The sequence below is a fragment of the Oncorhynchus nerka genome, linkage group LG7, assembly GCF_034236695.1.
Source record: "Oncorhynchus nerka isolate Pitt River linkage group LG7, Oner_Uvic_2.0, whole genome shotgun sequence".
NCBI lineage: Eukaryota > Metazoa > Chordata > Actinopteri > Salmoniformes > Salmonidae > Oncorhynchus > Oncorhynchus nerka.
The window spans coordinates 71,128,243-71,147,368 of record NC_088402.1 but is presented as its reverse complement, the minus strand read 5'-3'; the positions used below and the strand labels follow the sequence as shown (position 1 = coordinate 71,147,368).

The following is a 19,126-nucleotide window of genomic DNA, read 5'->3' as shown; positions in this document are numbered from 1 at the left end:
TATATTTTAGGCCTACAGCAGGATTCTGTCTGGGAAAACAGCAAGTGTCTACATTTGAGACCATAGGGAGAACTGAAACTGAGTGAAGAAAGTTCCCCTTTCTGAGTCATTGTTTTGATCCAAGTATGGGATGTTGGCTACATTTAAACACTATACAGACAAGACTAGAAGGAGATGTGTTAGGGTTAAGATTCCTCCTCAGTGATGGTGTTCAGTATTCTGCAGCAGACCAGCAGGAGACATTTAGAAGAAATCTTTAGGTTTTCTCACTGTGATGTGGCGTCTTCCTGATTCCAGTACTGTAGATCCTAATGCTCTAATGCCTCTCTCTTTTCCCTGACCTCTCGTTCACTCCTTAACGCTCACTCTCACCTCCCTAACCCCGCCCCCTCCCTCCTCCTCTCTCCTGATGCCCTGCCTGGTGTTTGTCTCTCCGTTCTGCAGTAATCCGTTAGACCAGCAATGCTCGTCTTCCAAGCCCCCGTTGGGCTCTTCCGCCATGACATCACGAATCCTGCTGCGGCAGCAGTTGATGCGAGAGCAGCTCCAGGAGCAGGAGCGGCGGGAGCAGCAGAGACGTCAGGCCTCCTCCATCTCGCTGCACCACCAGACCACCGACGGCCACATCCACACCCAGACCCCGGCCATCAACGTCAGCGCGCCCCCCAGCCTCCCCCCCCGCATCCCAGCTGCCAATGGAGGTGCTGAAGGTAGGCAATAAGTATTGTCCACAGTTCTCACACCTGATGACACAGGTGACACACCCCCTCTCTGGCTGGCTGCTTCACTGTGGTCTTCCAAACATGCCACTCCTCACACAATTCCAGAGGTCTCACTATCACCTCTAGATGCAGGCATTCACACTCAGATGTTGTTTTAAGAAGTTACTGTGGGTTGGATGACTCTATATTGGCAACTTCTGGACAGTAGAGCAAGCACGGTTTACTATGATACGGTGTAAAACACGTGGAGGTGGGAAGCGTTTTAAAACGCATATGAGAGAATTTCCTGAGAGAATTCCTCTTTAATGCATGCTGTGCTTCCATCCATTTGGATTTAGCCATCTTTAATCCTATTTGCTGAGCTACATTCATATCTTTTCATAGTTTTGATTCATTGTTAATCTGCTCTGGGTGACTAGAGACTGTTGCAATTTTTCTGAAAGCTAGGGGAGACAGATTGATAACTACCACAACACACTACTATACTATAGTACATCCAGAAAAACAAAGACCATTTGGTAAGTTTAAAAAAAATCCTTTACATTTGTTTGTCCTTCTTTAGAAAAAGTATAACTAAATATAAAAAATAATATTAAAAAAAAGGTAAAGATTAAATGTTGAAGTGTATCCAAAACTTCATACAGTGAGGGAAAAAAGTATTTGATCCCCTGCTGATTTTGTACGTTTGCCCACTGACAAAAAAATTATCAGTCTATCATTTTAATGGTAGGTTTATTTGAACAGTGAGAGACAGAATAACAACAACAAAATCCAGAGAAACGTATGTCAAAAATGTTATAAATTGATTTGCATTTTAATGAGGGAAATAAGTATTTGACCCCTCTGCAAAACATGACTTAGTACTTGGTGGCAAAACCCTTGTTGGCAATCACAGAGGTCAGACATTTCTTGTAGTTGGCCACCAGATTTGCACACATCTTAGGAGGGATTTTGTCCCACTCCTCTTTTCAGATCTTCTCCAAGTCATTAAGGTTTTGAGGCTGATGTTTGGCAACTCGAACCTTCAGCTCCCTCCACAGATTTTCTATGGGATTAAGGTCTGGAGACTGGCTAGGTCACTCCAGGACCTTAATGTGCTTCTTCTTGAGCCACTCCTTTGTTGCCTTGGCTGTGTGTTTTGGGTCATTGTCATGCTGGAATAACCATCCATGACCCATTTTCAATGCCCTGGCTGAGGGAAGGAGGTTCTCGCCCAAGATTTGACGGTACATGGCCCGTCCATCGTCCCTTTGATGCTGTGAAGTTGTCCTGTCCCCTTAGCAGAAAAACACCCCCAAAGCATAATGTTTCCACCTCCATGTTTGACGGTGGGGATGGTGTTCTTGGGGTCATAGGCAGCATTCCTCCTCCTCCAAACACGGCGAGTTGAGTTGATGCCAAACAGCTCCATTTTGGTCTCATCTGACCACAACACTTTCACCCAGTTGTCCTATGAATCATTCAGATGTTCATTGGCAAACTTCAGACGGGCATGTATATGTGCTTTCTTGAGCAGGGGGACCTTGCGGGCGCTGCAGGATTTCAGTGCTTCACGGCGTAGTGTGTTACCAATTGTTTTCTTGGTGACTATGGTCCCAGCTGCCTTGAGATCATTGACAAGATCCTCCCGTGTAGTTATGGGCTGATTCCTTACCGTTCTCATGATCATTGCAACTCCACGAGGTGAGATCTTGCATGGAGCCCCAGGCCGAGGGAGATCGGCTCTTTTGTGTTTCTTCCATTTGCGAACAATTGCACTAACTGTTGTCACCTTCTCGCCAAGCTGCTTGGCGATGGTCTTGTAGCCCATGCCAGCCTTGTGTAGGTCTACAATCTTGTCCCTGACATCCTTGGAGAGCTCTTTGGTCTTGGCCATGGTGGAGAGTTTGAAATCTGATTGATTGATTGCTTTTAATCTCAGCTCATTACCTGTATAAAAGACACCTGGGAGCCAGAAATCTTTCTGATTGAGAGGGGGTCAAATACTTCATTAAAATGCAAATCAATTGATAACATTTTTGACATGCGTTTTTCTGGATTTTTTTGTTGTTATTCTGTCTCTCACTGTTCAAATTAACCTACCATTACAATTATAGACTGATCATTTCTTTGTCAGTGGGCAAACATACAAAATCAGCAGGGGATCAAATACTTTTTCCCCCTCACTGTATCTAAAGCATGACTGGATAGATATTTCTCCTTTGCGTTTTCCTTTGAATATGACAATTTTCCTGTTGTCTCCAACATTGTCACTGCAACATTCTAATTGATTGTTATCACTGGAAAAAATTGAATGTTTTCATTGCTTAAGAAAATTATGAGAATATGAATCATAACAATAAAGATAATAACACAATGATACCGTTTTATGACACAATGATACAGGACATGGTAGTTTCATAGCATGAACTGCCTGACAAGCATTTCTTAAGAGCATACTGCCACCCATTCAGAAAACAGCGAGGGTATGTTTTTACAATGTATGCATTATTTTTTACATTTTCACACTTTTCTGGGGCACAACCTAATTTTAAGGAGATCAGGCGAGACTGAGTCATTTATAATTCTGATTATGACTGCTTTAGGACTTGTTTATTTCTGAACCCTCTGAACATATAGATTCACTGCAGATTTACTAGAAGTATTGTAGTAATTTAGCAGTAGAAAAGCCCTAGTCCATGTTTACGCTGGTAGGAATTTGCCATCTGGGTAGTCCAGATGGCAAAGTAGGTTGTATGTGTGCAAGTGTTCTATATCAATGTAATATTTCATTATAGCAAATATGTTTAATATTGTATTGATTGATAGCTTTTGTGGAAATATGACACAGATTATATATTTACAGTGCATTCGGGAAAGTATTCAGATGCCTTTACTTTTCCCACACTTTGATACAGTACATTACAGGCTTATTCTAAAAAAAAAAACTTTTTTTTTAACCCCTCATCAATCTTATCCAATACCCCATAATAACAAAGCAAAAACACTTTTTTAGAAATTGTTGCAAATTTAATACAAATAATACACTGAAAATGTACATTTACATAAGTATAGAGACCCTTTACTCAGTACTTTATTGAAGCACCGTTGGCAGCGATGACAACCTCTAGTCTTTTTGGGTATGAAGCTATAAGCTTGGCACACCTGTATTTGGGGAGTTTCTCCCATTTGTCTCTGCAGATCCTCTCAAGCTCTGTCAGGTGGATAGGGAGTATTGCTGCACAGCTATTTTCAGGTCTCTCCAGAGATGTTCAATCGGATTCAAGTCCGGCCCACTCAAGGACATTAAGAGACTTGTCCCGAAGCCACTCCTGCATTCTCTCGGCTGTCTGCTTAGGGTCATTGTCCTGTTGGAAGGCGAACCTTCGCCCCAGTCTGAGGTCCTGAGCGCTCTGGAGCAGGTTTTCATCAAGGATCTCTCGGTACTTTGCTCCATCATCTTTCCCTTGATCCTGACTAGTCTCCCAGTCCCTGCCGCTGAAAAACATCTCCACAGCATGATGAGGTTTCCTCCAGACGTGACGCTTGGCATTCAGACCAAATAGTCTAATCTTGGTTTCATCAGACCAGAGAATCTTGTTTATCATGGTCTGAGAGTCTTTAGGTGCCTTTTGGCAAACTCCAAGCGGGCTGTCATGTGCCTTTTTCTGAGGAGTGGCTTCCGTATGGCCACTCTACCAAAAAGGCCTGATTGGTGGAGTGTTGCAGAGATGGGATAAACTTCCAGAAGGACAACCATCTCCACAGAGGAACTCTGGAGCTCTGTCAGAGTGACCTTCGGGTTCATGGTCACCTTGCTGACCAAGGCCCTTCTCCCCCGATTGCTCAGTTTGGCGAGGCGGCCAGTTCTAGGAAAAGTCTTGGTGATTCCAAACTTCTTCCATTTAAGAATGATGGAGGCCACTGTGTTCTTGGGGACCTTCAATGCTGCAGAACATTTTTGATACCCTACCCCAGACCTGTGCCTTGACACAATCCAGTCTCGGAGCTCTGTGGACAATTCCTTCGACCTCATGTCTTGGTTTTTGCTCTGACATGCACTGTCAACTGTGGGACCTCATATAGACAGGTGTGTGCCTTTCCAAATCATGTCCAATCAATTAAATGTACCACAGGTGGATTTCAATCAAGTTGTAGAACCATATCAAGGATGATTAATGGAAACAGGATGCACCTGTGCAAAAAAAAAAGCATTATTGGTTATTGTGTGTAGATTCATGAGGAACATGTTTTATTTAATCAATTTTAGAATAAGGCTGTAACGTAACAAAATGTGGAAAAAATGTTTTAAGTTAAAGTCTTAATTACATTATGTAAAATTCCATTCCATATAGTATAAAGTAGTAGGATAGTAGTATAAATAGTGCCCCCCTCTTGTCATCATACTGAACATGTGTGGCATGGGTCCAACCATTGAAACCATTGCCCTCCACATACAGCATAAACATTACTTATCCTATACTCTGTAAAATTGTTAGCTCTTTGAAAGGTTTAGGATAACCCCATAAAAGAGTACAATACGACAAGCTGGAAGACATTTCTGTGATTCAGGTTTGGAGCTTACGGGCATTCTTCATTGACTGAAATTCCCCCAAATGAAAGGCCTGTTCCTGTCTAGCACTAAGCACTGTAGAGCAGGGTTTACCTGCTAGCCTGTCTGTGACTAGATTAGCACAGTCCACACGCAAAGCTACACAAAATTAGCTTAGGGGTACCAGGCAGGGCTGCTGGACCTTAAAGGTGAAAACATTAAGCTCAGATGAGTTTGTCTAAAGACAGATTCGGCCCTTAATTAACCAAGTGACCACTGACCTTTGGAGAAATATGTACGGGATCAGTTTGGGGATCAGGACAAAGGCAAGCAGTCTTACCATACACCCTAACTCTAATTCAGCGAAGAATGCTCGTAATTAGCCCCACTGCTTTCATTCCATGGCATAAGGGGAAAACACTAGCTTTGAAATGTATTTAGGATCATTTCCTAAAAGGGTTCAACATGATTTCTAGATTTATTGAAAAGGAATTTAGCATATTTGTCAGCGGTGGGTGTAGCTTGTGCATGGAAGTCAGGCGTAGGAGAGGAGAGATGAATGGACAAAGTACTTTACTAAGGCAATAATAATACAGAACGCAACCGCGTCACAAAACAAATGCCCACAGAACAAGTGAGGCAGCAAAAGTACAGACCCAAGTATAAAGTACCGGCTGCCACAAAGCACGGGTAAAACAAAACCCGGCGCAAACCAGCCGGAAGCGTACCAACCCCGACAATAAACAATACCTCACACAGACATGGAGGGAACAGAGGGTTAAATACACATGTTAATTAGTAGGAGATGTGAACCAGGTGTGCTGGAAGACAAGACAAAACAAATGGAAAATGAAAGGTGGATCGGCGATGGCTAGAAGACCGGCGACGTCGACCGCCGAACGCCGCCTGAACAAGGAGAGGAACCGACTTCGGCGGAAGTCGTGACAGTATTATGAGAAGAATAAAGCACTGTGCATAGTCATCAAAAAGAAAGGAGGACCAAGGCACTCTTCATATAATAGCGGAACACAAGTACGCCATACGGGTAGGTAATGAAGACTACCCCATGGCAAGGCACTACAAGTCCCTACACCATGGCAACCCTGCCTCCCTACAAGCTATGGGTATTGATCATATTCCAGCCTCTAATAGAAAAGGGGACCGTCTTAAACAGTTAAACCAAAGGGAAAGTTTTGGGATTTACAAACTACAGGCCACTAAATACCCTGGTTTAAATAAAGATATGGATTTCTCACCCTTCCTGTAGGGTCGTGATGGGTCCATTTACTGTCATCTAGTGGACATTTTGCTCTCTTGCCCTCAGCTATGTTTAGACTGTTGTTGTCCATGTTTTGCTGTGTTCTAGTGTACTATGGAATATTTAGCTTTCTTATTCTTGACACTTCTCCCAGTCATATTTAAGGTTAGAACTACCTTTTATTTATTTATTTATTTATTTATTTTATTTCACCTTTATTTAACCAGGTAGGCAAGTTGAGAACAAGTTCTCATTTACAATTGCGACCTGGCCAAGATAAAGCAAAGCAGTTCGACACATACAACGACACAGAGTTACACATGGAGTAAAACAAACATACAGTCAATAATACAGTATAAACAAGTCTATATACGATGTGAGCAAATGAGGTGAGATAAGGGAGGTAAAGGCAAAAAAAGGCCATGGTGGCAAAGTAAATACAATATAGCAAGTAAAACACTGCAATGGTAGATTTGCAATGGAAGAATGTGGAAAGTAGAAATAAAAATAATGGGGTGCAAAGGAGCAAAATAAATAAATAAATTAAATACAGTAGGGAAAGAGGTAGTTGTTTGGGCTAAATTATAGGTGGGCTATGTACAGGTGCAGTAATCTGTGAGCTGCTCTGACAGTTGGTGCTTAAAGCTAGTGAGGGAGATACGTGTTTCCAGTTTCAGAGATTTTTGTAGTTCGTTCCAGTCATTGGCAGCAGAGAACTGAAAGGAGAGGCGGCCAAAGAAAGAATTGGTTTTGGGGGTGACTAGAGAGATATACCTGCTGGAGCGTGTGCTACAGGTGGGAGATGCTATGGTGACTAGCGAGCTGAGATAAGGGGGGACTTTACCTAGCAGGGTCTTGTAGATGACATGGAGCCAGTGGGTTTGGCGACGAGTATGAAGCGAGGGCCAGCCAACGAGAGCGTACAGGTCGCAATGGTGGGTAGTATATGGGGCTTTGGTGACAAAACGGATTGCACTGTGATAGACTGCATCCAATTTGTTGAGTAGAGTGTTGGAGGCTATTTTGTAAATGACATCGCCAAAGTCGAGGATTAGTGTTTAGTGTTCTGATACTTCTAATGGACATTTTTTGTAGGGATTGATACATTTTTCGTTAGGGCAAATCAAGTCTGACATTTTAAAGTGGAAATGACAAACTTTAGAAGCATTTTTAAACCTCAAACACAACAAGTTTGCATTTCCTGCTGTGCCAGCCTGGTCTCATGTTCAGGAAAATGATCAGAAACAAAGGAGTGATCAATTTAAGATCCTACATCTGTAATTATCCATGGGTGTCACATACTGTAATTTTCGTATTTACTAGTTTACAGATGGTCACTTTGGTTTAGCCACAAAGAAACAGTTTATTTAAACTTGAGAAATTCATCAAATACAATTATTGAACCTTTGAGACATTAGACATTGTAAGATTTCATAATATAATGAAATTAATAGATCAGGAAAATTTGCATTAGGTTTACTCTCATGGATTAGATCAGGGGTTCCCAAACTTTTTACTCAGCATTGGGTATTGTGTATTCATGTGATATTGGAGTGACTAAAACATTACAACAAAATCAATGGGCTAAAAAAACCTAGCTAAAACAATAGTAATTGACTTTATCAAGGAGGAGTTGCTTGTTGCCTCAGGACTGTGTTGGCCTGTCTTATTTTGGAAGTCAGATTATTTATTGTTTATTTTATCCTAGGAATATCCCATTAATCAAGTTTGAGCTAAGACTAAATTCAAGCCATGTATCTTCTGACTTCACACTAGTTACTAGCGTTTCTCTCATGGAAGTTATAAACACCAAATGAGAACCGTAAGGCAAAGAACATGTAGTGTGGTTTGGAAGAACTTCTAGTTCAGTTACTAGAGGCATAAAGTTCAATCTGTATTGAGTGAAATCAATTCGACAAAGCCTGCATTCTGTATTCTGGCCAATTCTAATGCTTATTTTATATAATGTACAAGTAGTATAGATTTTTTTGTGTGCTTCTTGGCTCACTATATTGAGGTAATCCAGTGTTATAATCCATGTTATTATTTCAATTTAAATGTCAATCAATCAATGTAAAAAATAACAAATAATTGCTGATCTTGTTCCGTTGTCTCAATAACACCCTGGTACATAGATGTCGCTATCGATTCAAAGCAATTCATCATAACAAAAGCAGTATTTACACACCTTCCATGTTCAATATTAGCAGAAGGAATTTGACCAGGTCAAGAAAATACTGAGGCAGATTGGCTGGAAGTATGCCTTGGTATTCTCTGATGGAAATGGATGTCGGACTGGTGTGAGAAAGTAGAAAGATGTACAACTCTGAAATATACAGAACACATATTGTGTCAATGGATTCTAACTTGTGTTTTCAGCTTTGCAGCAACATTTGCCTTTCCACAGTACTGTACAATTATGAAATGTATTATTACTGTCGGGGGTCGTGCATGTGGCCGTCATATTAGTAGTAATAGTAGCGTTAATTGCATATTAAGACGTTAAGAGACTTGTTATCAGATTGTTCAGCATGTGGCGCTTTCTAAGAAAACATACAGGCTAATTATTTATATATTTTTAAATGAATAATCAAACACCCATGTACACAAACAGTGCAACTAGTTCTTACTCCTCAATTACAGCTCAGGCTAATTGCGTGTCTAGGATTGTTGGATGATTATTTGGTGTCCCATTTACAGCACATGAACACTATATAGATACAAATCAGGGATTGCTCACACCTCTCTGACATTTAGAAAATATGATTTGAACGGTTCGCCTGGTTTAGGATGCCTCTAATTCTACACAATTCCTCCACCTCTCATTGTTGACGAACAGTGCATTTAAAGGACATTTAAAAGCTGGCCCAGAGGGTTTTATTGCCTAATTGGTCAGGATGCATTCCCAACTTTGACCCCTTCAGTTATCACACGGTCAACATGCCTGAAATAACTTTCAACTCTCCCCAGGGGAATTCCCAAAATACCTCAGAAAGCTATTAATAGACCTGCCAGTTAGGATACATTCCTTATGGAATGACTAGAAATAGGGAATGCCAATTTACATTGAGCAATACACATCTATTGAATTACCTTTTTAATTTTTGTTGCATAAAACAAATAGGCCTACCAGTAAATGCTTATTACCATGTTATAGTAGAACAGTGTATGATATTCTCTATTGATGCTAGTGTGGTGTCAGTTGTTACTGTAGATACTATTTGCAAGGTTAAATAACCCAATAAGGGCCCGGGGGAGGGACCATCTGGTTCTGTTGCTGCGTTGTTGAGCCAAGAGTTCAGGAGGTGAATGGGGTTGTGAGGAGCTCCATCTGCCTCAAGCCTTTCCAAATAACCAGACTCTGTCATCCACACTTGGTTATCCTGAGCTCATTAACCACCTCACCAGTGAAATCAACTGTCATTCTGAGTTTGTCCAGGCTTGGCTACAGTCAATTTACACACGTGTTGGATAAACACACATGCTTCAGTACAACCGATTCTAAACGGAATTCTCTCCCATTACTGGTTTATAATTGGTCATTTATCAGTTGGTTATCTTTGCTGTTGTTGGAACCCTTGAATGCAGTGATGTACTGTCCTGTTAGGATTCAGGAATAACTTCATATTAGAGATAATGTTACAGGTAGCTGAAATCTCATGTTTAGAAACATCTTATTACAATCTGCTTTCTCTCAGGTTTGAGTAAAGAATAAATAAAGTAGTCTCCCTTTAGCAACGTAATCATTTTATGGATTTTTTGTTTCAATGAAGATGTTTAGACAAACAAAACAATACAGTATATATTTTACTATATTATGAAGCATGTAGTTTACAAGAATAGTTTTAGCTCAGTGAGCCTATCATCCAAAAATAGCAGAGTAACCAGCCAGTGTGCAACAGCCATGCATGTGGTTAAAGAGGAGATGAGAAGTTATCTGGCCTGGGGCAAGTGTCAGTAGACAGGGTGACCTGGTCTTGGTTGTAGAAAGAGCCTCTTTGTAAGACTCCCACTCTGACGTCAAACTAGCACCATAAAGGCATAAATTCATATTTTACATAAAGCATCACAATCTTTAAAAAGGTTAATTGTGTCTCACTTAGACTTATTAACATGTGTAGCTAATGCCTTTTTTCTGCCTTTTATAAGCTGAACTAGAGGTGTTCCTCTCTGTATTATCAGTGTTGAAAGCAGCGGATGAAAGAGAGGAAGACAGCCTCTCTGGTCTTGCATAGACTTTGAAAGGGAATATAATTAGGTTTTAAGCATCTCTTATTTGTAGTTGGAATATAAATTGTGCTGGAGATGTTGGAGATGCTTGAATACCACCATTATCAAGTAGGTCCAGTATTATGCTGATTGAAATATATTTTATTTTCCCCCCTTTTTCTTTTGGGGTATGGTAAGATAAACATAACATTTATTCAGATGGAACGTGTGACATGAATTGTGAATACATGTATTTATATCTAGGGATTATTTAGCTATCAAGAGATAGCACAGAAAAAAATATAAATGAAAAGATAAGCTTACGACGCACTGCTTTGGGATTTGCTAGTAATATTGATACTTTCTAACATTTCAATTCATACTTGACTTTCTCTGGTCAAGTCAAGGACTCTATCACTAGTTGAGCTGACAGGTATTTTATTTTCAAATTAATTAGTAATCAGGTTCTCTTTATTATTATAAATGTATGGAAACATTTTCAAGGCTGTTTCTTGCTTATTTAGTGAGATTAATATTCAGTGAGATATGTGAGCTGTTTCTTGAGTGCACAGCACAATTTCAACATGACCAATGATCATCAACCCATCATAACAGCGCTTGAGGATTCTGACTCTCACTTATGTCTCTCCCTCTTTCACTCCATCTCTCCCTACCTCCTCCAGGTGCAGACTCACCTGGAGAACCCCACCAAGTACCACATCCAGCAGGCCCAGCAGCAGCAGGTGAAGCGCTACCTGGGCAAGCTTGGCTCCCTGCCCTGCCCCAACCTGTCCTCTGACCACAAGGGCATGGCTCTGGGTCCGGGAAACAGTGCCCCCAACAGCCCCATGGCCTTACTCACCCTCAACATCAACTGTGAGAAAGAGGTAACGCAAAACGTAACATGGCCATAGATGCCGAGCTACAATGCAGTGTGTGTAAATTCAGTGTGCTTTTCACACCATAATATCTGCCAATTTTCGATTACTTATACTTCAAAGCAACGTGTATTTGAGTAATGAATGGTAGGAAATGTGATCTTCTGTTGATTAACCCTCAACTGAATCACTGTCTGTTAGAAAATATGTTATCTCAAATTCAATTTTAGTTTTTTTTTATTATAGATGGATGATGTCATTGATGACATAATTAGTCTGGAATCGAGTTATAACGACGATATCCTTGGATTAATGGACCCAGGGCTTCAGATGGCCAATACGGTATGATTGCCTTAATTTACTGTCTGCTTGCATGAGGCCAGTAACCGAAAGGCTGCTGGTTTGAATACCTGAGCTGACAAGGGGAAATCTGTCTATGTGCCCTTGAGCAAGGCACTTAACCCTAATTTGCTCCAGGGGCGCAGTACTACTATGGCTGACCCTGTAGAGCAACACATCTCACTGCACCTATCCGGTGGAGGCCTATGTGACAATTCATAGTTGATGTGTCTACGAATACAGCAAATGTTTGCTTCCAGATCATTGTGTAAACACATTTTAAAGGGTTAACTACTCATGTGTCAAGCACCACATGTGCCAGGTATATTTGACCCTGCTAACATTACTATTGTCTGTGGTTATCTTTTCTCATCAGATCGCTGTCAACACTAACCTCTTGGACATTTATGGTAACCAGAGCATGCCCCATCCAGGCCTGGCCATCAACTCCTGCCCTGCCAACCTGCCCAACATCAAAAGGGAATACTCAGGTGAGCATGACCCCATTACATGGAAAACATCCAGATTCAAACATACTCTCCAGACCTTTGTGACTGAGCAATATGTTTGAAAGGGTCAGGTAAATGTTATGCATGTGCTTTGCATTGATATTGTTTTTGATTATTGTAAACTTTGTTATTTTGTCATTCAAAATAAAGTGAAATGCATTGAAAATTTTATGTGCCAAATAGTTTCCCAATCTCCGGCCATCATGCACATGCTGGACAAGTCTGGATCGTGTAGCAAGTTTGAGAACTATCACAGGCCTGAAGGGTTTCCTGTAGGTATGTCTGCATAGTCATATTCATATTTACTTTAGCTAACTGTGAGTTTGAGTTAGGTTACACGGGTGCATATTGCTTAGCCTATAATGTGCTCAGCACAGTTTAATTTATTTTCTTCCCGAAACTAACTAAACATTTCTGGCATAACTGTTTTGTTGTGTGTCAACATCAATGTTTTGCCATTGTCCTACAGATGAAGGATCTTAAACTGATCCAGTTTGAAAATAATCCTGCAGCAACAAGAAATGTGAATTATTATATGGATTATAATTAATGGACGTTTTTGTAGGGGTTGATACATTTTTCGTAAGGTAAAATAAAATCTGAAATTTCAAAGTGGAAATTACACATTTTAAACCTCAAATACACTACAAGTTTTACATTTCCTGCATTGTTCTCCTGCAACAGGGTTATCAAATGAAGATCCCACATCTGTAGTCATTGTCCATTCCTAATGCTAACTGCTTTGTTTCAGAAGCAGAGGTCAGGGCAATGGCAAAGGAACGACAGAAGAAGGATAACCATAATTTGAGTGAGTTTTGCTATACGGTAATTATCAGCTATCTAGTAATATCATGTGGGTTGTTTAGATATGCGGTGATATGACCTTTTCATTATTACATTTTGCATGATTGATTGTTTCTTATTGTTCTCTTCTCGTCCTATTCCCTGTAGTTGAGAGAAGACGGAGGTTTAACATCAACGACCGGATCAAAGAATTGGGGACCATGATTCCAAAATCAAATGATCCGTAAGTTGCGTTATGTTTACTTGGATTTGAAGTCTTTCTACCAGATACAGCGCAGTCTGGAATTATTGGATCCCTTAACAAAGATGAGCAAAAAATAACAGAAAATCAGTAATACAAATAGTGAGCTATATTGTATACTCCAAAAATTAGAACAATTATATTATTTAATAATAATACTATTGCTCAGAGACCGAGATTTTGTGTAACAAGTAATTAAAACAAATGTCAAAAAGATATGGGTCAAAATGATTGGATCCCCTGTTTTCAATGCTCCAGTAAGGGAAAGGGATTCAGTTATACACCTGAATACATTCAACTGAAATGTGTCTTCCGCATTTAACCCAACCATTCTGAATCAGAGCTGCCATAATCGACATCCACGTCTTCAGTGACCGGAGAACAGTGGGTTAACTGCCTTGCTCAGGGGCAGAACAACAGATTTTTACCTTGTCAGCTCTGGGATTCAATCCAGCAACCTTTCGCTTACTGGCTCTAACCACTAGGCTACCTGCCGACCCCTCCCCTTGTAAGGATATTGACAATGAGCCTTTTTCTAAAATGTTTTATGAGATTGGGGAACACACTAGGAGGGATCTTAGACCATTCCTCCATACAGAATCTTTCCAGATCCTTGATATATTTTGTCTGCGCTAATTGATTGCCCTCTTCAATTCAAACCACAGGTTTTCAATGGCCACTGAGATGGCCATTGCAAAATGTTGATTTTGTTTTTTTCTTTGTGGTTTTTGCTGGAATATTCACTTGCGGCCAAGTTTCAGCCTCCTGGCAGAGGCAACCAGGTTTTTGGCTAACATGTCCTGGTACTTGACAAAGTTCATAATGCCGTTGACCTTAACACGGACCCCAGGACCAGTGGAAGCAAAATAGCCACATAACATCATCAATCCACCACCATATTAAACAGTAATGATGAGGTATTTTACTACATATGCATTGTTCTTTCTAAGGCCAAACCCACCGCTGGGTGGACCTCTATTTTCGTGTCATATGACCATAGCACTGGTTCCAAACCAAGTGCAAATCATGTTTAGCAAACTCCAGGCGGTGCTATGGTCAGATGACATGAAAATAGAGGTATTTGGTCACGGTTATGACCTTCGAGGATCTGGAAAGATTCTGTATGGTGAAATGGTCTAAGATCTCTCCCAAAGTGTTCTCCAATCTCATAAAACATTTGATAAAAAGGCTCAGTATTGTTATCCTTCCAAAGGGAGGGTACTGGAGTATTGAAAACAGGGGATCCAATAATGCTGACCCCTATCTTTTAGCTTTTTTTTTTATTACTTAAATTAAAAAATAAATAATATCTCTTTCTCTGAGCAATTCTATTCGTATAAAATAATATAATTTGTCATTTTTTAAGCATACAACATAGCTCAGTATTTGTATTATTTATTTTATACAGTCTTTTTTGCTCATCTTTATCAAAGGTTCCAATAATTCCGGACCCCACGGTATATATCATGGGTCAGACATAGACCCTAGGCTAGAGTTTACGATAATTATAGATCAATGCCTCAGTTTATTTTCAGTGCATCCATACCCTTGAGAAGTGTGTGAGTTAGAACGTTGTCAGTGTACTCTAGAATGCTACCAGTTCAGGCTGATAAAACCTTGCTGGCCTGCTACTCCCCTCTCTGGTCCTCAGGGATATGCGATGGAACAAAGGCACCATTCTCAAGGCGTCGGTGGATTACATCAGGAAGCTACAGAGGGAGCAGCAGAGGGCCAAAGAGCTGGAGAACAGACAGAAGAAGCTGGAGCATGCCAATAGACACCTGATGCTGCGGATACAGGTACAGCATGGTAGGCCGTGGGGCACTGGGAGAGATAAGGAGCAACTTAGCCATGCCTTCAAAATGTCACATACTGTATTAGCCAATCAAAGTAGGATTGAATTGAGATGAGGCTCTTCTATATTCTGGATGGTATCAGATATGCAGCATGCAGACAGACAATGTTGATAACACTCTCTTTCCTTTCTCTTTCTCCGTCCCTTGATGGGGTTCAGGAGTTGGAGATGCAAGCTCGTGCCCATGGTCTGACCACAGACACATCTGCCCTCTGCTCAGCTGAGCTCTCAGCCCGAGGCATCAAGCAGGAGCCAGCCCTGGGAGACTGCCACCAGGATCTGTACCATGTCCACCCCCGGCACCAACACCACCCAGCCTGCACTCCAGACCAGGTTCAGTACACCATCTTGGAGCTCAACGATGGAGCATCTCCCTATACCAAGGGCCACAGGGGAGTCTCAGGTGACCAGGGGCCTTACGGCAGTCATCCTAAGGGGGCCTTGATGGACATCCTGATGGATGACAACTTGTCCCCTGTGGGAGGGGGAGACCCCCTGCTTTCCTCTGTCTCGCCCGGAGCTTCTAAGGACAGCAGCTGCTCAGGCAGCAAAAGCATGGAAGAGAACGACCAGAGCTGTTAGCACTCACTGCTGCCCACTCCACTCACCTGCATCTTTATCTCCACCCCTTCAACCTGTTCTATGTTGTGTTGTGTTGAGGCCTCCTCAGACGTCTCCCGTCAGTAGCTAACTTCAGCCAACTGCTGTTTAGTTAGTTAGTTTGTTTTCAGGTGTTTACACATTTTACATTTTTCATTGTTTTTTTTTTTTTGTTTATTATATGGTATCATTGGGTTCTGAAAGCCGTCAAACTGAATTTAGTTCAGTTTCTCTTGTGTATTGATTATAAATTACTTTTTAATAGTTCGTTTTAATAGATCATGCTCTGATTTTATCAATACTTTTATGACAATGAGTCAGGGAGCGACATCTCACACATACTGTACCTGTGTAAGGTCATCATGGTATAGGGCAGGCTTATAATAGTTATAAAACCCTGATTGATAAGCTTATTGCTTTAAATTTAAAAAAAAAATTCAATTCCCTCGAAGTGAAAACTAAAAATTGTGGTTTAATATATTGTTGGTGTTACACAGTCACACTACTTCCTTTATAGCATGTCTATTCAGCGCAATATGACAGAAGCGATAATACATTATTTTGATTACTTTTGTTTGTGCATTACTTTTGTGCTTTTGAACTTGAATGAGATAACGTCTTAGTCAGGAGATTTGTAAACATTTCACATATAGCACAGAACATAATGTCAGTCTATCAATATTGGTAGAAATGCAACATTGATTTCCATACAGGCACATTTGGTTTATGAAGATATTTATGATAATAAGATTGAAATGTATTGCAGCAAATACTCACTAAGAAGTGGATCTCTAAGGAAGAAAAATACATTCTGTTTTTAACGTGTCCATTTTCAATTTTTTTTTTTTTGTACACTTATTAGGATTTGCCTGTCCATCCATTTCGTGTTTAAGAGATATTCAGGATATTTTTTTTTTTGTCAATGATGTGAATGTTTATATTGCTAGGAATATAAGGAGATGTACGTGTAGAAAATTGTTTAAACACTGGAATGACGTCCATAAATTGATTTAAATATATATTTACTAACGATTATATTTAGGTTTTTCAAATGATTGATTGTAGTTAAACTGTACTGTTAATGTATATTTCTACTGTTTAACAACTGTAGGAAAGTACTCAAATATGCCTTTGATAACAACTATCTACTGTACATTACACCACTGTATTGAGAACATGGTTACAGTGCACCCTCAAGTCTGTGGAACTATGCAATGATTACAGTTGTGCCTGTTTTACCCAGAAGACATTAGACACATTAGGCTGGTCATATAATATGTTGTAATGATTAGTAAGAAGCACCTAGCAGAATGATTTACATTGAAGTGCCTTACTGTTAGTTTTTTGTTTTCCACAGATCTAGGAGGACTACTAGACACTGGTTTGTTGTTGTTGTTTCTGGTGTTTGGTGCTTCATGTATAAAGTGTTGAGCTGCAAGGTCCCTACGGGAAGCAGTAGGGAAGGGCCTTTTGTCAGAGAGTAGAAAACCATGTTATGGGCCTCCAAATGTCTCTCTAGGCCATCCATTTTGTTTGGGATGTTTTTGATGCTAGAGTTCTGTTTTGAGGTCAGAATTCCACTCGGAGGGCAATAATCAAAACATTGCTTTACTGAATTCTCAGCTTCTTTTTTGAGACCAATTATTTTTCTGAATGTAATGTAACTCAGTGTTGACTGCCAAAATGTGTTGCCAAAATCAAAGTGAAGTCTAAAATATGCAAAGAAGGAATTAACGTTGTTATTTTTTGATGTTGTACTTTTGTGTAAGGATGTTTCTTCTTTATTTCTAGAGCAATAATTTAAGAATAATGGCTATCAGGCTGCACGTAAAGCTAAGCACAAAGTAGTCCATGTACTTATAGGCGAATTCTCTGCAGTACAAATCCACTGCAGAATGGCCCTCATGGTCAAACTGCACCCAGGTCTGTCTGGTAATATCTAGACACAGGCCTGTCATTCACTCACTGTCCTTTGACTGAACCCAGATCAGCATATAATTTCCCTAGACAATGTCACCCTCTTGTGTTGATGAAACCACTATGCACCAAGATTGGTGTTTTCAACCATAGAACTAAAATGCATAGAACTAACATTTTCATTTAAAGCAATGGTGACAGTTGATTGATGCCCATTATTTGTAAATAAATATATTAATCGATCCGCTTGTTACCATGGCACAGTTTGGGTATACCACTAACATTTCAAAGAGCCATGTTTGTTCACACATTGAACACCCCAGGCTGACAGGTCTATTAATTGTATTTACATGGTTTCAGATAGACGCCTCTGCCGAGATTGCCACTGTAATGTGATAATGACTCTGTTTCCAGGGGAGATGGAGGTAGTGATGGTCATACACTGGTTAGGGATGGATCAGTGATGTCAAGGCCATTCATTGGAACTGAGTGTGGAAAATAGCTTTTGACAAACATTAAAGTCAATTAAATATTTTTACTTGTGTTATTGCAGGAGTATGTTTCGTTCTATGATTGATAAAAATAAAAGTATTTCACTAATTGTCTCTGAACACTAATGATGGGTAAATAATATGAGAATAGATCATGTTCAACAGACACTCCAATATAATGAATGATAATATTTTATTGGTAGACTTCCAGGGCTCTATCCAATCCGCATTGCTGAAGTTCAGCTGTACAGCGTGGTTGAAATTAAAGGATATGTTTCTGCATTAGCAGAGACTGCATTCACAGTAAATGCTGCATATGTCGGCTCAATCAAAAATGACCTTTACCTTTGTATCACAGAATCTGTAACACTTCAGTTTAACATATTAAATAAAGCCCCAAGTAAATGTGCGTTGACTGAAACATATTGAATATGAAACACAGCATTTCTTCTTCACCGGCTCATCAGGGCATGGATATTATCACCAGCCTTCAAGAAGAACCAAGTTCATCACACAGACACCAACTAAAGCAGCACCGGCCTCTCAAGATTCTGAGCCTGCCTGGTAGGGTTGGTCCTGCAAAGTCAAAGCCCCCTGATGGGAGAGGATAATATGCAAGGAAATTCTCAATGCTGCTAATTTGAACCTTGACAAACTTTTACCTAGCCGATGGGGATTCCGGTGGGGTGCCCCCACCCAGGTAGTGGCAGCGCTGGCATGAAGAGCTGCACTAACCCATGGGGAGGGGGCATATTATTGTGGCCCTGGTAGC

At 40.4% G+C, this 19,126-nt stretch overlaps 1 pseudogene; it reads left to right on the top strand.

Annotated features, from left to right (window-relative positions):
• Positions 1 to 18,763, top strand: part of LOC115132308 (microphthalmia-associated transcription factor-like) — a 34,581-nt pseudogene extending 15,818 nt beyond the window's left edge.
• The last annotated feature ends 363 nt before the right edge of the window (positions 18,764 to 19,126 follow it).